The sequence below is a fragment of the Protopterus annectens genome, chromosome 6.part0 (assembly GCF_019279795.1).
Source record: "Protopterus annectens isolate FY-2018-M chromosome 6.part0, PAN1.0, whole genome shotgun sequence".
Taxonomy (NCBI): Eukaryota; Metazoa; Chordata; order Ceratodontiformes; family Protopteridae; genus Protopterus; species Protopterus annectens.
In genome coordinates, this window is record NC_056737.1 from 415,116,214 (window position 1) to 415,134,096 (window position 17,883).

The window sequence follows — 17,883 nt, forward strand, 5'->3', positions numbered from 1 at the left end:
AGGCTCAGCAAAAACAATGAACACACTCACAACACATAATAGGTTCATAGGTAGGTACTAGGTTATCTGCCCGAAGGCATTTATAAGCCTAGCCAGAATGTGTTGGCTTTCGCTGCCCCCTTAGATTAGTTCCCTGTGCCTCAGTCCAGCAGAGCCACTGAAATGGGCCCCGGGGTAAACTTTCTGTTTCCCATCCACTCATTTTGAAGAGTGTTAGCGAGGAGCTCTGCCTAATGTAGATTGGAATCTTGTTCCAAAGCATGGGAAGTCTCTGGGACAGGAATCTATCCCTCCAGCACGTCCTATTTATTGTTGTGGTGAGGTTTAGATCCCTAGAGCATATGGCTCGAGGGGATAAGGTTTTCTTTAGGTGGAGCATGTCCATCAATTCTGGGTTGGACATGGCCTTGTATGTCAGGCAGAGATCACCTCCGAGTAGACGGTATGCAACAGAGTACAGCTGGAGTTTCTTCAGTCGAGCTGCATAGGGCATCTGTTTGAGGCCAGTGATCCTCTTGGTGAGGTACTTCTGTGGTCTTTCCAGCTGTTGCAGGTGTATTGTAAGGTAGATCTCAAATGAGGCGTTGTACTCTATGATGGGTCTGATAAGTGATGAGTAGAGGGGCACAATGACCTCTTTTGAGCTGGATGTGAACCCTTTTGTGATTAGGTGGGCCATGTAGAAGGATTTTCTAACCACTTTGGCAATGTGATTATCAAAGGTGAGATTACTATTTACTTGGGTCCCCAGATCCCTTATTACGTCTTCCGTATTTAGGGGACTACCACCTATGTGACAGTTTGTAGGTACTTTGTTTTTTCCAAAGGGGATGACTATGCACTTTTTGGCATTTAGCTTGAGGTCATGATTTTGACACCAGGTATCAGTCTCAGTGAGACCCTTTTGGAGGATGTCTGTGTCAGCCAGAGAGTCAATTATAGCCCCTAGTTTGCAGTCATCTGTGAACTTGGTCATCCATAGTCCTCCTGTGCTTGTCTGTACCTCTGAGAAGTATATGCCGAACAGGGGGGGTCCTAGGACTGAGCCCTGGGGAATGCCATTTGTAACCAGTTTAGAGTCGGACCTAGCTCCTGCAACTCTCACTATGTGGGTTCTGTCCATGAGCCAGTTGGCAACCCATCTTGTGACGTAGGGGTTTATGTTCAGGCTGGTGAGCTTGTCTATAATACCAGAATGGGAAATGGTGTCGAAGGCCTTAGCGAGGTCTAGGTAGGCTGTGTGTACCATCTTTCCCTCGTCTATAGCCTTGGTAACTGTCTCAAAGAATTCCACCAGGTTTAGGAGGCATGATCTGCCCTTAACAAAGCTGAACTGGGTAGGGTCCAGTGTTTGGAGGTTCCCAATGTCTCTGTTAATGAGTTCCATAATGATGTACTCCCTAGCCTTGCAGACCAAGCTAGTCAGGCATATAGGGCGATAGTTCTCAGGGTCTGTTGTGGCTCCACCTTTGTGGAGCGGAATAACCATTGCTGTGCGCCACTCTATGGGTATGTAGCCTGTGGAGAGGCTGAGTTTGAATAGCATGTTTAGGTGAGGGGTTAGTTGGTCTTTGAGCTTGTGTAGGACGCAGCCTAGGACTCCGTCCGGTCCCATTGATGCTGTGTTTTTGGCTTTGGAGAGAGCTGTTTTAACCTGAGTGTCTGTGATTTCAGGGACTCTACAGTCTTCTGGTATGGTTATAGGCCCTTTTGGGGGTGAGAGGGGGTGAAGTTTGCGGTGACCCTGTCTGCCAGGATGTTGGCAATATCGGTCGGTTCAGTGTATTTTACGCCATTCTGCATTAACTCCAAGCAGATCTGAGCATTGCCACTTAGATTCTTGACATAGCTAAAGAATGCCTTGTGGTTATCTTTGGAGTCCTTGACAATTTTTCTTTCAAAGCTCACCTTGGATGATTTTATGAGGGATTGTAGCTTCTTGCTGATATTGATCTGGGATGTTTTCCCTTTTTGGGATTTTACTCTTTTCTGTACTAGTTTCCTCCTTCTATTGTATAGCTTTGTTTATGGCAGGAGTCCACCAGACTGGTTTCCTTTTCTTGGAGGAGTGAGTCTTGGTTTTGCTTGGGATGGCACGATCCATGCATTCTTGTAGGTGCCCGTAGAATGCATTAGTAAAGGATTTTGCAGCTTGGACAGCATTATCCTTCAGCATGGGGGCTTTGAAACTTTTCACCTCGGACTTAAGTAATGTGAAGTTTGCTTTTGAAAAGTTTTTCACGGTGGTTTCCTTGTCTGGGGGTGGGGGCGGATTGTGAATATCCAAAGTGATTTGTTTATGGTCAGATCTAACCAGTGAGGGGTTGACCTCCAGTGTGGAACACCGGTCACCCATGTTGGTGATGACCAGGTCCAATATGTTGTCACCTCTGGTGGGAGTGTTGACCAGTTGAACCAGGGCATTTGAGTTTATAAATTCTAGGAAATGTTAGGCAAGGGAGTTAGTACTTGAGTAGTTCCCCCAGTTAATGTTTGGGTAATTTAAATCACCCAATATGAGGGTGTTTGGTAGGACCTTTGTGTTTCCCAGTGTTTCCAGAAATGCGGAATGGGGGTCCTGGGACATGGTGGGTGATCTGTAGCAAGCTACAATTTGAATTACAGTTTTGCCCATTGTTAGTTGCACGTAGATGATCTCTGAAGCATCGTGCTGTGCCACTAACCTGGAGGTGTGGGTATCCTTGATGAATATGGATACGCCCCTGCCTTTTGTAATGGTTTAGCACTGAAGAACCAATAAAGTTCACTACCAAAACCTATCAATTTTTTTTTTTTTTTACAAATTAAAGTTTAAGGTTTAACATTAAAGAAGAACTACTGTAATACTACTACCGGGAATCACCAGAGTAGTCTGCTGTCTCTCACACACACACACACACACACACACACACACACACACACACACACACACACACACACACACACACACACACACACACACACAGGTACTTCTAAAGTCCTACTACAAGATAAAAGACAATGAGGGAGGAAAAGTTAAGAAATAACCTAGCAGAAAGAGAAGAAAAAGAATTTTGTACTTAACTCTCCAAACTATCTGAACTGCTCAAGTGCACAAATCCTTGTCCAATTGCTGAAGTGGCAAACAAGATCTGGAGTGGGTGTAGTGCATTATAGGTAAGAGGGAGGAACTCGAAAGTCTGGAAAATGTGGCCGAGCTGGATCTGAGGATTGGGTCCGAGACCCAATCATGAGGAGGAATGAACAGAACATCAGATAAAGCCTTTACCCACATTATAGCAGCTCTTTCTTTTACCACAAAAACTTACTGTAGTATCAACATAAATAATGAGGCAATACTTACTCACAGCAGGAGGTGAATCATTTAAAGTAATTTGTGCAACTGTACTTTGTAAAGATGCTTGACCAAGTGAAGAATTTAATTGTGTAATATTTTTCATTAATTCTTTTAGTAAGACACAATGGCACTTCTGTTAACCCCCATTTCTGTCTAGTTTTTAAAGATGTGGAGGTTAAGAGGAGCACCCCTCCCCTTACTAAAGGAATTCATGAGAAATGATATACTGTGAGGGTTTTCACTGCTTGAGTCGCCTCACACTACCATTAAGTACTGCCTACAAACTGCAGCACAGTGTGGTGGTTTTCACTCATTAGAAAAGTATGTGTGATGCAAAAATGTAAAAACTAGTTTTGCAAACAGTATCAATATTACTGTTGTGGAACTCAATAAAAATAACTTTCTGTACTAGTGCTATACAGAGCTGATTGTAAATTGAGAAATGTTTCTTTAAACAAGTAATGGTTCTGTTAAGATGAACTTGTTTCTTTGAACACAAGGATAGTTGACTATATTAATGAGAGCACATTTGTTTTATGAAGTAACGAATATAATATAAAAGGTTAGCTGACAGAAGCCCATCCAGAGAATGCTTGACCTATGTGAAAGGGGACTTGGTGTCCACAGCAATGGGTTTAGAAGACAGAGAACCAACCATGGTGAAGGAAGACCTGGGAGGAGAAAATGGAAATTCTTCCTGGTAGAGGAGTCAAATAACCTCCCATAGAAATTGTTTCTCTGTAGTACAAGACTGAGTTACAGGAACCTGCTGTGCATTTAGTAAAACCACAAGACATTATTTTGCATGGATAAACCTGCACTTTTTATTTCCATACGATATATCGTATGATTTATATAGAGCCGCAGCGGTAGCATTATCGCCTCACAGCAAGAGGTTCTCCCGTTCGATTCTCGGCTGGAACTCCTTCTGTGTGGAGTCTGCATGTCCTCCCCACGGTCAAGTAGCATTCGAAAGACATGCGTGAATGGGCATGCCTTTGTCGAAGGTTGGGCGTCGAGCTGGCATGTCAGCACCATAAAAATCTACTGCCAATCATTAGCGGACCAGAGTTCCACTGTGGTGACCCCTAACCGGGAAAAGCCGAAAGAAGAACAAACATAACGTATGATTTTTATAAAGAATAGTGGTCTCAGCTGCTGTAATTTTCCATATTGGTGGACTGCAGCGGGCATTTTAATGCCAAAGCCCTGAGACATTTGTTGCTTTCAAAAAGAAACATTTTTCCAAAACAGAAAGAGAGAGAGAAAGAGTGAGTGTGTGTGTCTTGTGGCGTGTGCTGGAAATTCGTCTTTGAGGTATGCAGATCCTTGTGCCAGGATGACTATGGTAATGCAGTTATGACTGACCACAGTGGGATGGTCATGCATCCAAGTTGATTTCTTCTCCAAGAACAATGATGCTGTTAAAATAATTTACTGAGGAGGGAGACCCCAAGGCATGTCTTACTACCTTTGAGTTATATGACCACCAGGAAAGACGGGACAAAGCTGTTAACTGGAGAAGTGCTGGCACTCTTTATGGATGAGGATGGGGGATTATGATAAAGTCCAAAAAAAGCATAACCTGCCAGAGCTAGTATTATCTCAGAGACACAAGCTCAGACTTCATAGCAAGACATTTTTTGCGTTAACAAGTCAGGTCACAATTGTGCAACTTAAACACATTATTAATTTACGGATAGATCCTGAAGGCTAGCATATTTATTTATGAAGTTTATTTTATTTTAAATAAAAATAAATTATTAATTTACAAATAGATCCTGAAGGCCAGTATAATAAGAATAAAATTATAGAAATGACAACTGACAAGTTCAAAAGTACAAGTGACCAAAAATGTACTGCTTTAAGAAAATGGGTGAGTTAAGCTGACCTTCAAGACACTGAAAGTTTTCCTGCTCTAGTAGAAAACTTGCCGTCATGAAACTTTGTATAGAACTGAGCAGTCTAATCCTTTAGTAAAACCTATTTAAATGTTGGTAACAAGCAAAAAGTAACAGCTGTAGACATACTCAGCTTTAAATTTAGAAAATGGCATAACACAGCTAGATTCTGAACTAGTGTCAGTAACAGTGTACATCTCTGAAAACCAAAACCTCTGTAAAGCATGCTACTGATGACATTATACCAATGGAATGTGATAAATTAACTGATAGAATGCTTGAGACTGCATTCTGTTACTACAAAATTAAGTGTACTGTATTAATTAACGTTAGGGGGCTGGAAGGAATACTAGACTCAAGGAATAATGTCTTACTTCTAAACGGACTATTTGCAGGTTGAAAAGAAACTCACAGTATCAAAGTATTTGAAGTAACATGTATCTGTGGGGATAGCAAAACAGCATCCCATTATTCACACAGAAATGTAAGTGATGCTTGGGAAGGTAGGTCATCTTGTTGCTGATGTTCCTGACTTAACATATGACATGATAACTGCAAAAGATTTTCCCCGCGTTTAAGGCTCCATAAGGAGGTAAAGGAATGAAGGTAGTTCAGCTGAAAGACCATCCAGTCAGTGTGGGGAAGGGATCCAGAATGTGAATGACCCTGCAGATGTACCTCTTCCTCACTCAGATAAATGAAGCAAGCAACCACTAGACATATGGACTGATGTATTTCAACTCATCAGTGATCCACTAATACAACTGAAGAACACTAAAGGTACACAGATTTGGCTGGGGACATAGACAGGAACAGCATATACCTTTTAAAGAGAGGCTACAACGCAGACAGAAGTGTTATAGTTCAAAATTTGCAAAGTAGGGCATAGAAGTGACTAGTAGAATTGAAGAGAAACAATTACTTACTAAGGGGGTATATTCTAGGCAAGCAAAGTTAAGCATAGAAAATACACAATTTGAACAGCATTCCAAACTTTCTGTCAAACTAAAACAGACTGCAACAGAACATGAAAATTATAAACAGCAGGTGAGTACTGAAAAACAGAAATGTATCAGTAGGGAAGATTTCACCAGGTACTCGATGAGAAAGGAACCGTCTGGCCAGAGTTCAAATTTCAATGCTGTCAGTACAAGACAGAAAAATTAAATAAGGAAAAACTCTGAGCAACAGGCATTTGCAAGTAAGGCAAAAATGTAAAAGTGAAAATAACATGCATTTTAAGGTAACCTTTCAAACATAAATCAGGGCTGTTGGTTATTCACCCTGTGAGACACAGAGAGAGAGTAATATTGAAAAGACATGAACAAAGGAAAAGGTGGTGAACACTGAAGTCTAAAACAGCTTTATGCAGAGTCCTTATGCAACTTCGGTTGAGCCAAGGTACTGGAACTCTATGCAAAAGTAAAATGGTTCTATGCATCGTATTCATAAAGAAAGGAAAGAAAAATTAGAGGTAGTAACTGACACAAAGAATACTGCCATAAGTTGTCTTTCCAAGGAGAACAGTCAATCAAAACTCATGAAAAGGAGGCAGTACTTTCTACCTCCTGACAGACTGACCTTGAAGAAACTCCAGAGCTGGCTGATCTTCAGGTAAGCTGATTAAATTTTAAGAGGGCACAGTGAAAATATGACAATTTCAGCAGGCCAAGACAAAATATAGCTGACACTGTAGGGAAAGAAGTTGAACAAAAAGTTCTTATATCTTACTCTTACTTTGAGTTACAAACTGACTTATTACAGAGCGACAACAAGTTCTCAACAAGAGACTATATCAGGGTTCCAAACAGGCTTAAATGTTTTGGCCAAAACACAGAAAAAGGAAGTAGATAATGTAGTCAGCATAACATCTCTCTTTGAGCATCAAGTCCAAATCAAAATGACAGGGTAAAGGATCGGAAGACTAAGGAATCCAAATGAGTAACGATTCCTATGTTATGTAGTGGATCAAACTTTAAAATTCTAAGTAACAAGAAGTTCAGTACAAAAATTACAGGTATCCACAATGTACCTATTAAAAGCAAAACAATCACCAAAAATATGTTGACTTGAAGGGTATACAAAGTTCAGGCAAAGTAGCTGTATTGGATATGCACAAAGTAAAAAGTACAAGAAAAACCTAGCTAAGCTAGAGTTTTCATTGTGTAATAAATTAAACCTCCTGTGATAGAGGCCCATGGGATATATGCACATGACCCTTAAGGACACCAAGTGTTTCAGCTTTATGGCTTCTGAATGTGCATGGCATTTAATAAGAAGCTATGTACCTACCATAACGTTCCATGTTAGTTGTCTTCTCTCGCCTTCTTTCTTGCTTGATGGGTTCGGAGCCGATCCTCGGCTCCGACTCGGCACTTGCTAAGCTCGAGAGTCACTTTTACCAGCTCGAGGCAGCCCCATATCCCATGATGCAAGGCGGTAAGTACCCAGATCTCGTTTGATGACAAAGGGCAATAGCACCAAGCATAAATACTTCCCAAAGGAAGAAAGAAAGCCTACAGTATGAAAGAAGGACCAGTTCTGAATGGTCTTCAGCATAACAAACTCTTGTAGAAAGGTCTGTCCAGGCCTGGGGGAAGGAGGGAGGGTCGCAAGAAAGAAGGCGAGAGAAGACAACTAACATGGAACGTTATGGTAGGTACATAACTTCTTAATGTTAAGTTGTCAATCTCGCCTTCATTCTTGCTTGATGGGACCGCGTCCCTAGCACCACTATCCTGGGTGGCTCAACAGAACAGACTCTTGAGGACTGTAGAGCCAAAACTGGCTCTGTCCCTGGAGGCCAAGTCCAATTTTTAATGGGAAACAAAAGTATGAGGAGTGGCCCAAGTGGCCGCTGCACAAATAGTGTCTAAAGGAAGTCTAGCTTGAAAGGCTGTAGAAGTAGCTAAGCTCCTAGTTGAATGTGCTTTAGGTTTTGAGCACAGCTGTTTTCCCCTGAGCAGATAAATTTCAGAGATGACAGAAGACAGCCATCTAGATAAGGTCACTTTAGAAACAGGAAGGCCTTTCCTGTTATCTGCATAGGAAACAAAGAGTTGATCGGATTTCCTAAATTGTTTAGTTCTGTCCAAATAATATCTGAGTTGGCGGTGGACATCAAGATAATGTAATTTTTGTTCCGATCTGTTTGAATAGTTTGGAAAAAATACAGGGAGTTCAATGGATTGATTCAAATTAGCCTTAGAGGCGACCTTAGGCAAAAAGTCGGATTAGTTCTCAATGATACTCTGTCCTTGTGAAAGACCAAATAGGGGTTGAACCGAAGAGCTTGAAGTTCAGACACCCTCCTGGCCGATGTAACAGCTACTAGGAATAATGTTTTCCAAGAAAGAAATTTTAGGGAGCAAGAAACAGCTGGCTCAAGGGTGGAAGAATCAAGGATGTCAGCACTAAATTTAGATCCCATTGAGGAGGAGGATTCCTGATTGGAGGCTTTAGCAGGAAAATTCCTTTCAAGAAGGCTTTACAAAGCCTATGGGACATGATATTGTGATCTGCAATCCCGACATGAAAGTTCGAGATAGCAGCCAGTTGAACTCTAACTGTGGAAGAAGAGGAGCCTGCATGAAAAATCTCCGCTAAGAAGTCCAAAACTGCCTGAACTGGGGCAGTGAAGGGATCGATATTCTTGGCTTTAGCCCAATAAGAGAAACGCTTCCATTTGCTTGTATAAATCCTCCTGGTAGAGGATTTTAAAGAAGCTACTATGATGTCTCTAACAGGGTTAGAGATCAAAGGAAGCCTGGCTAAGGAAGGAAGTGGAGCAACCATGCTGAGAGGTTGAGCGAAGGGATAGACCGGTGCAGCTGACCGGATTGGTGAACCAGAAGATCTGGCACTGGGTCCAGATGCCATGGCTGCACCAAAAGGTGATGATGGAGGAACGGAAACCAAATTTGTCGAGGCCAATAAGGAGCAATGAGAATCATTTTGGCTCTCAAAATGGTAGCTTTCTGGATAACCTGAGGGATTAGAGGAAAAGGAGGAAAGGCATAAAGAAGTCCCTGGGGCCAATCCTGGGTCAGAGCGTCTCTGGGGGGATGACCTGACAGAGGGAAGAGAGAGAAGAAGTCTGGGCATTTGCTGTTTTGGGGAGTAGCAAAAAGATCGCAACATGGGCGACCCCATTCCAGAAAAATCTCCTCCACTATAGATTGCTTGAGAGACCACTCGTGAGGCATGAGAATAGCTCTGCTCAATCTGTCCACTAAAATGTTGGTTTTTCCAGGGATGTGCGTTGCTACCAGAAACCGATGAGAGGAGATCGCCCATTGCCACAGTCTGAGCGCTTCTCGACACAAGGGGTAGGACTTGGTTCCGCCCTGTTTGTTGATATACCAAACTACAGACATGTTGTCTGTGTGGACTGCAATCGTCCCTACAGGAAGAGAGTCGTTGAGGGCTTGCAACGATAAAAGCACTGCTCTCATCTCTAGGACATTTATGTGCAGGTGGTACTCGAACGGTTGCCACGTCCCATGAACCATCCTGCCCTGATAATGCCCCCCCCACCCGATCAGGGAGGCATCCGTGGTGACAGTGGCTACCGGGGATGGGGGTACAAAGTGTCTGCCTTGGTGAATCTGGGGAGAAGTGATCCACCAAGCAAGATGATTTTTGTAAATCTGTGTCACCAGAATTTGGTGACGATTGGAAGTTGTTGGTAAGACCACTGAGTGAACAACATCCACTGAAGAAGGCATGTAGAAGCGAGCCAGGGAAGAAGAGTAATGGCCGCAGCCATGAGACCTAATACTTTTAGAACCATTCTGGCCTGTACCTTCTTGTTGGCTAGAATGATCCTGACATGACTTTGAATGTCTGAAACTCTTTGGTCTGTAAGGGTAGCTGACATCCGAACAGTGTTTAAGTTTGCGCCTATGAAAGTAATAGACTGGCAGGGCAATAAGGATGACTTTTCGAAGTTGATCGAGATGCCCAAAAGAGAACAAAGATTTATTGTGTAATCCCTAGCTTGAACAAGCTGATGCCTGGTGGTGGCTTGACAGGAGCCAGTCGTCGAGATACGGAAACACCTGGAATCCTTGACGTCTCAGGTGAGCCGTGACCACTGCCATGCATTTGGTGAACACTCTGGGGGCTGTGGTGAGACCAAAGGGCAGGGCTCTGAACTGGAAATGACTGGACCCCAGCCGAAAGCGGAGAAATATCCTGGAGCGTCTGTGAATTTTTATGTGATAGTACGCATCCTGAAGATCTATTGAGCACATCCAGTTGTCCTTCTGCAAGAAGGGCAGAATCGACTGAAGAGTGACCATTCGGAATCTTGTCTTCCTCACAGACTTGTTGAGTCTGCTGAGATCCAATATTGGTCTCCAGTCTCCCGTCTTTTTGGGGACCAAAAGAACCTTGAGTAGATTCCGGCTCTGAATGGTCTGTTGTAACTGGCTGAATGGCTCTTTTTTGCAGTAGTTTTGAGACTTCCAACTCTGCAATTTCCCTTAGACCGGGTGGTACGTCTGGAAGGGAATTTGAGGGATAGAAAGGACTTTCCTCGAAAGGAATTTTGTAACCCTTGGATATGATCGACTGTACCCATCTGTTTTGAGTGAGAGAACGCCAGGCTTCTGGGTACAGTGATAGTCTTCCCCCGACTGCCTCCAAGGAGGGACAGCCGGGCAACATCTCAGGGATGCTGAAAGGGCTTGTCAGAGAGATTCTCTGTTTCCCTGGTTTTGTGGACCCCTCTGCCTCTAGAGCGCGTCTGTTGTTGTTACCCCTCTGCCTCTAGGGGTAAACTGACCACGTGAATCCGGCGTGACTCCTTGGGATTTTGGAACCACATTTTGCCACCCTTCTGTCCTTTGGAATAAGGTCTAAAGGGGTGGAAAACGGACTCCTACAGAAAGAGTTTTGCCGTCCTGCTCACACCTGGTCAACGTTTCCTTCACTTGAGGGCCAAACAGAGCTGACCCATCAAAGGGAGAGTTTGTGAAGGACGCCTTAAAGGGATCTGCAAAATTACATAGTCGCATCCAGGCTTGGCGCCTAAGAGCCACACCTGTACCTCTTGCCCTACTGCTCCATCAGCAGCATATGATATAAGCCGCATGGAGGAGTTTGCAATGGAGTTAAGGGTTCCTAGCTGCGAAGCAATTTTTTCCTGAGCCCCCGCAGCTGTAGGATCCTGCACAACTTCACCTAGCTCCTTAAGGGTATCCCTTTGGAGTCTGGTGAAGTGACAAAGATAGTTCAGTGAACGCATAGTAAAGGTCGCTGAAGAAAACATCTGCTTACCATATCTATCCATGGTCCTAGAGTCCTTATTAGGAGGATGGACAGGTACGGAAGGATCTGCAAGTTCCTTCTTGGTGGCAGCCGCTACCACCATGGCATCAGCGGGGACACCTTTTGTAAGGAATTGCTTGTCCGACGGGGCAGTAATAAATTTAGAAGGCCTCCTAGGGACAGGCTCTACAGAGTCAGGAGCAGTCCACGCCTTTCGAGCAATAACCTGCATAAGGGGGTCGAAAGGCGGAGACACCCAGGAGGTGGAGGGCCGAGATCTAAACGCCTCCAGGTATACTGACTCACTCTCAGAGGGATTGTTGGTGGGCCAGTTTTCCCTCTGTCTAAGGAGTTCTAGGATGTCTGAGAAGGAGACATCCTCAGAGGGGATCTTGGGGATCCCTCTGACTCATCTAAGTCAGTATCCGAAGTGATAGACTCGGGGGAGTCTACGTGTTTCCTCTTACAAGTCCTCTTCCGCGGAGGATCACCCGACAAGTCAGGAGAATCCTCAGAAGAGGGGGATATTCCCAGTGGGGAAACCTGAGGCGGAGGATCTCTGGGTCCGGGAGCAAGAGAAGTGGCAGAGATGTCAACAGGCACTATAGAGGGAGGAGCTAAGGGAACAGACTGCTGGCTGAGTCCAGAGGTCAGCACACTCTTCATCACCTCGAAGGCTCCCCTCCTAGGGAGGTCCGAGAGAACCCGCTCCAAAGAGCTAGGAACTCCAGGACCCACCGAAAAGGAAGGCTCCAAGGCAGATGTCGGAGACGAATTCACCAAGGCCGAGGCTCCAAGGGGAAGAGCGGGGTCGGACAAGGGTCCGATGCCACTCACCCCCTCGGAGGAGACCAGGGAAGCCCGGCCACCGAATCCCTCTAAGGAAGGTCTCGAAGAGGAGATAAGAGTAGAGGCTGAAGGAGCAGAAGGGGGTATCTGTCCCTCAGCCGTAGCAGAAACTATTCCCAAAGACTCCAACTCCAAACTCTGGAGTAGAGTGGAAGGAGGAACTGCAATGGGGTGTGGACTAATAGTCGTCTGCTGAGACGGACTATGTAGCATTTGGGCCAGTGCCTGTGACTTTAGTAGTCTACTGACCACTCTCTCCAAATCATGGTCAGAAAGCCTGGATGACCTTGAAGATCGGCTCCGAAGGCTCCGCTCCGAGAGAGAGGCGAAGCCGGAGCCGAAAGTATCAGCTCCAAGGAAGGGGACCTAGACCTCTTCCTCGAAGGCACCATCGGAGCCGATGAAACTACTGAAACTGTCGGAGCCGACAACTTATCGGCACCGACAGGTAGCTTTGATGTATCGGCTCCAGCCGGAGCCGATACTGCCATAAATGTAAGGGTGTCGGATCCGATCGGAGCCGACACCGATGCCTGGGCCACATGGTGGTCGGAACCGATCGGAGCCGACACCGAAGTGATCGAACCAGAGTCGGTGCCGAAGGTTTAGGTAACTCAGAATCGGCTCCAGCCGGAGCCGATCTCGACTCTGAATGAGTCGGAGCAGAGGCCACAGGCTTGGACACAGAAGCCTGGGCCTTGGAAGACTTAGAAGTCTTAGATGGGGCCGACTTAGCCGGAGAGCCCTCTGGCTTAAGAAGGCCCCTCAAAATCAGTTTATTTCTTCTTTCCTGCAGGACTCTCTGGCTAAAAGAATGACATATAGCACAGGAGTCCTGCAGGTGAAGAGGCCCCAGACAGTACAGGCAAGAAGTGTGACCGTCTGTCAGAGACATCTTCTGACAGCACGAGTCACACTTCTTAAAGCCTGAGACCCTTTCTTTAGACATGGTGTAAAACACACACACACACACCAGTCCAAGAAATAAAATTAAATATACCAAAGGTATCACTAACAGACACACACACACACACCCTAACGGGGGGGGGGGGGGGAATGGGATGGGTTTTAGTCTGACTAAAAGTTTAGAGGAGACGGAAATTTTCTGTCAGAAAGGAATTAAAATTAAGTTAAAACTAATTATTTAAGGTTTTTTTGTAAAAAGGGGCTAAAATAGAAAAGTAATTAATTCACTTACCAGGAGCTGGTAAAAGGAGGACCTCATCAGCGAAGCGGCAAACGAGATCTGGGTACTTACCGCCTTGCATCATGGGATATGGGGCTGCCTCGAGCTGGTAAAAGTGACTCTCGAGCTTAGCAAGTGCCGAGTCGGAGCCGAGGATCGGCTCCGAACCCATCAAGCAAGAATGAAGGCGAGATTGACAACTTAACATCTTTTTCTTTTTAAGTTTTTGTGTCTTATGAACTTGTGGACTGAACACAAGGTGCACTTATGCTGTGCTGACAAGGTCATCAGAAGGCTGAAACATGCATATCCACAGCTAGTGGGGTTTGGGGTTATTGGCCTGAATGTATCCACAAAGACTTAAAAAGAAAAAGTAAAAAGTCATAGACATTCAGTAGCTATATAGCTTTTTCGTTTTGCATTGGTTATGCAGAACAAAATCTGCTATGTCAAAGAAAAAAGTGCCAAGGTTAAACATTATGATGCCTACATCAAAACTATAACTTCTGATGGGCAGCAGGAAACTTGTTTTAAAGCGTGCATATAAAACCCAAAATGTTAGTGCAGTGAGTATAATAAAAATGTAAATCTAATGGGCAACATAAAAATTTCACAAACAGCACAGTTGAACACAGTACAGTAACTTTACTGACAAAAGAAGAAGACTGGGTAAAACAGACACCTTAAAGTAAAGCACTTTAGAATTAACATGTAGTGATGTTGTAAGGATTACCCAGAAACTCGGCGCATAAGTGATCAGTAGTTCGCAGTATAAAATGCAGGCTGTGTGCAGCACTGTCTTGTGAAAGAAAGGATTTGTACTTCTAGTAAGGAGACTTGGTATCTTTGTACACCTGTAGATATTAAAAATTAAGTAAGAAACAATACAGCCAGGATATCTGCTTTAGCCAAATGTGCAGCCAAAGGATTTCAGCAATCAGAAGGTCTTATTCTCTTTCCAAATGACCATAGAAGGAATCACCTTCCAGGAAGGAGGCAGGGTAATCTCACTGTGTCAAGTTAAGTACACAGCAGGTGAATAATAGAAAAACAATGACCAGGGACTCTAAAGCTGGAGACCAGGTGTTACTTTGGGTTCCATCAGTAGAAAACATATTTTGGCTAAATGGCGGAGTCCATTTGAAACAGAGTGAATAAGAAAAACTACACAGTTAGAATGGCAGACAAAGGCTAAAAGGGAATTGTTCTGAAACCATGGAAGGAAGCACAAACCTCTGTACTTACCTTAGCAGCACATTAGTGAATCTTTGAAGAAAAAAATGGCATCTTTGTCTGATATTTAGGTAAATGACACCTTATCTAAGCCACAGGACTAAGAAAGTTTCTGTTAGGCAGCGAATACATTCTTCCAGATCTGCCTGATCAACAAATCTGATTCAGAACCATGGTAAGACTATTCCAGGGTAAAGGTTACCTTAAAATCCTACAGAATACCACAACCCCAAAGACAGGCTATACAGGAAGTAATACAATGACTTAACATACATACGACATGGGGATCAAAATGACTGCAGCAGAGCCACAGTATCAGTCTCAAAACCTAAGAGAGCTGTAGCAATTGCAGGAAGCAGAACAGTGTTACAAAAGGTGATAATATGTATTTAAATTTATTAAACAGTGTAGATTACTGATCATAAATGACCAATTTCAGTCTCACCCCTAGAAAGCATTCACGTTTGACAATTACAGAGATATACTGCAAGAGGTAATTACAAATTTGTTGAGAATATACAGGAATTATATACAGTAACAGCTATAAACAGACATACATGCAGTCTCTGTACAGTCCCAGAGATAGGTAAGCAGGTTTATAAAACCTGCATTGCATTATTACATACAGTTATATATAGAGGGGGTTATGTAGATGGCTAATACTGCTTACAATACAGACATAGAGTTTGAAGTACTTTAGCAGTGCATTACTATGACAAAAGTTTTAAGTAATGAGCAGTTAAAGCAGAGGGAACAAGGAAAGTGTCTCAAACTGGGTATTTACGGCTTTTATTACGTTGTGATTTGAGATATTACATTGCATTTTATCATATTCAGAAGGTATATTTTCAGCTGAGAACAGAATTTTGGTTAAGAGGATGTGGTGACTTTAAGTGAGGTTGATATGGATTTCCAGATGTTGGTACCTAGTACAAAGAAGCAATGATTAGAGCACTGGAGTCTAGTTTGAAGGGCCTGTGATGAGAGTGCTACAGTCAACTAGCAGAAAGAGTGGAAAATGCAAAAGTCTTAACTTCACTATAAGGAATACAACCATTCAAAGGCACAGTACTGCACTGGCCTGATGTGAGCCATCACAAAGCTGATGGTCTATTTAGGGCACACATACAGCATTAAAACGGGCATAAAATCCACAGTTTCACTCCAGGGGGATGATGTAGTGTGGTGGTTTTCACCAGTTAAAACAGTATAGCTGGCCCAAAAGTGTATAAAACATTATATAAATAATGTCTACAGCAATGTTATACATACAGTTAATTGCTCTTAAAAGTGATATTCCTTAAACTGGTACTGTTTCTGATACACTGGACTTGTTTCTTTAAGAACAGAAAGATATTTGATTATGTTAGTGACAGAAGGTTTGTTTAATGAGGTAAGTAAGTGTAATTTTACCCTTTGTGAAAGTGGACTTGGTTCTACTGCAGCAGCTCGGGGAGAAAGAGTCAACCACAATGTAGAAAGACACGGAAGGAAAAGTACAGTTTTGTACCTACCATAAATGTAGATGTTCGAGGATCCACATTGCTGCAGTCCTTACTATTGGGTAGTCCACTGTCCAGTCGGCCCGAATACCAGAGTATAAGGCTGACGTCGGTCAGGGCGCATTAGACTGACGTCAGTACGTCAGGGTACTAATGCGCATGACCGACGTCATATCCTCAGTCTTTTCTTGCCCCAGATGTCAGAAGACCCTAAAAAGACAAGGCCCAAAATACCTGCACCAACATATGTACAATATATACAAAAAGATATATACAAAAATATCAGCATATAACCTCACCTACACAACCACCCCTAAACACAGAGGGAAGGAGGGAGGGTAAATTGGACTGCAGCAATGTGGATCCTCGAACATCTACATTTATGGTAGGTACAAAACTGTACTATGTTCTTCGCTCCACATTGCTGCAGTCCTTACTATTGGGTAGAATCCCAAAGCAGAGGTAAGGAGGCTGGCAAATCATAAAGAAGTAGGAGCTGACAACATGCCTTGCAAAACAGCTGTGGCAAAACCAGCCCTAGACTTAGAGTAGATAGGAAGGTGATAATGCTTAGAGAAGGTATGCACTGAACTCCAAGTAGCTGCCTCCAAAATATCCTTAGTTGCCACCCCTTAGAAATGCTGTTGAAGTGGCAGTAGCCCTAGTGGAATGAGGCCTAATCCCAGCTGGAATCTCCTTGCCATGATGGGAATAACAAAATGCAATGCAGAACCCAATCCACCTAGAAATAGTTTGTTTTGACACAGGCTTGCCCTGAACTCAAAGCAAAAGAAACAAACAACTGCTGAGACTGCCTAAAATCCTTAGTCCTGCTTAAATAATAACGCAATTGCCTGTGTACATCTAAAGTGTGCAAAATCTTTTCCCCTTTATTTTGGGGGTCTGCATAAAAGTAGGCAAATGAATAGTTTGGTTTAAAGCCACACTAGAAACCACCTTAGGCATAAAGGAAGGATTAGTACGTAATGATACCCTATCCTTATGGAAAATCAAAAGGGCTCTACTGCCATAAGGGCCTGCAACTCAGACACCCTTCTTGCAGAAGTAATAGCCAACAGAAAAGCAGTCTTCCATGACAAGTATTTCAATTCAGCAGTAGCCGCAGGCTCAAAAGGTTGTAGAGTAAGTTTTTCCAACACAAAATTGAGATCCCAAGCAGGAGTAGGAGCTCTACGTGGGGGTCTTATATTCTTTGCCCTCTAAGAAACTGCTTGAACAAAGGATGCGAAAACAATGGTGGGTCACAATCATAGTGAGCTGAAATTGCTGCAGCATGAATCTTAATGGAAGAGAAGGACAAACCTTTGTCCAATAACTCAGTAAGATATTGAAGAGCCACACTCAAATTAGGCTCAGAAATCTCCAAATTCTTTGCTGTACTCCAAAATAAAAACCTCTTCCATTTTTCTGCGTACACTTTCCTTGTACTAGGTCTTCTAGCTTCCATAATCACATTTAAAACTTGTTGAGGAAGTTGAGACCTGCTGTGTTTCAACACAGAATATGCCAGGCTGTTAGATGAAGAGAGTGAAGCTTGACATTGAGCAGATGACCGTCCTTCTGAGATAACAGATGAGGAAT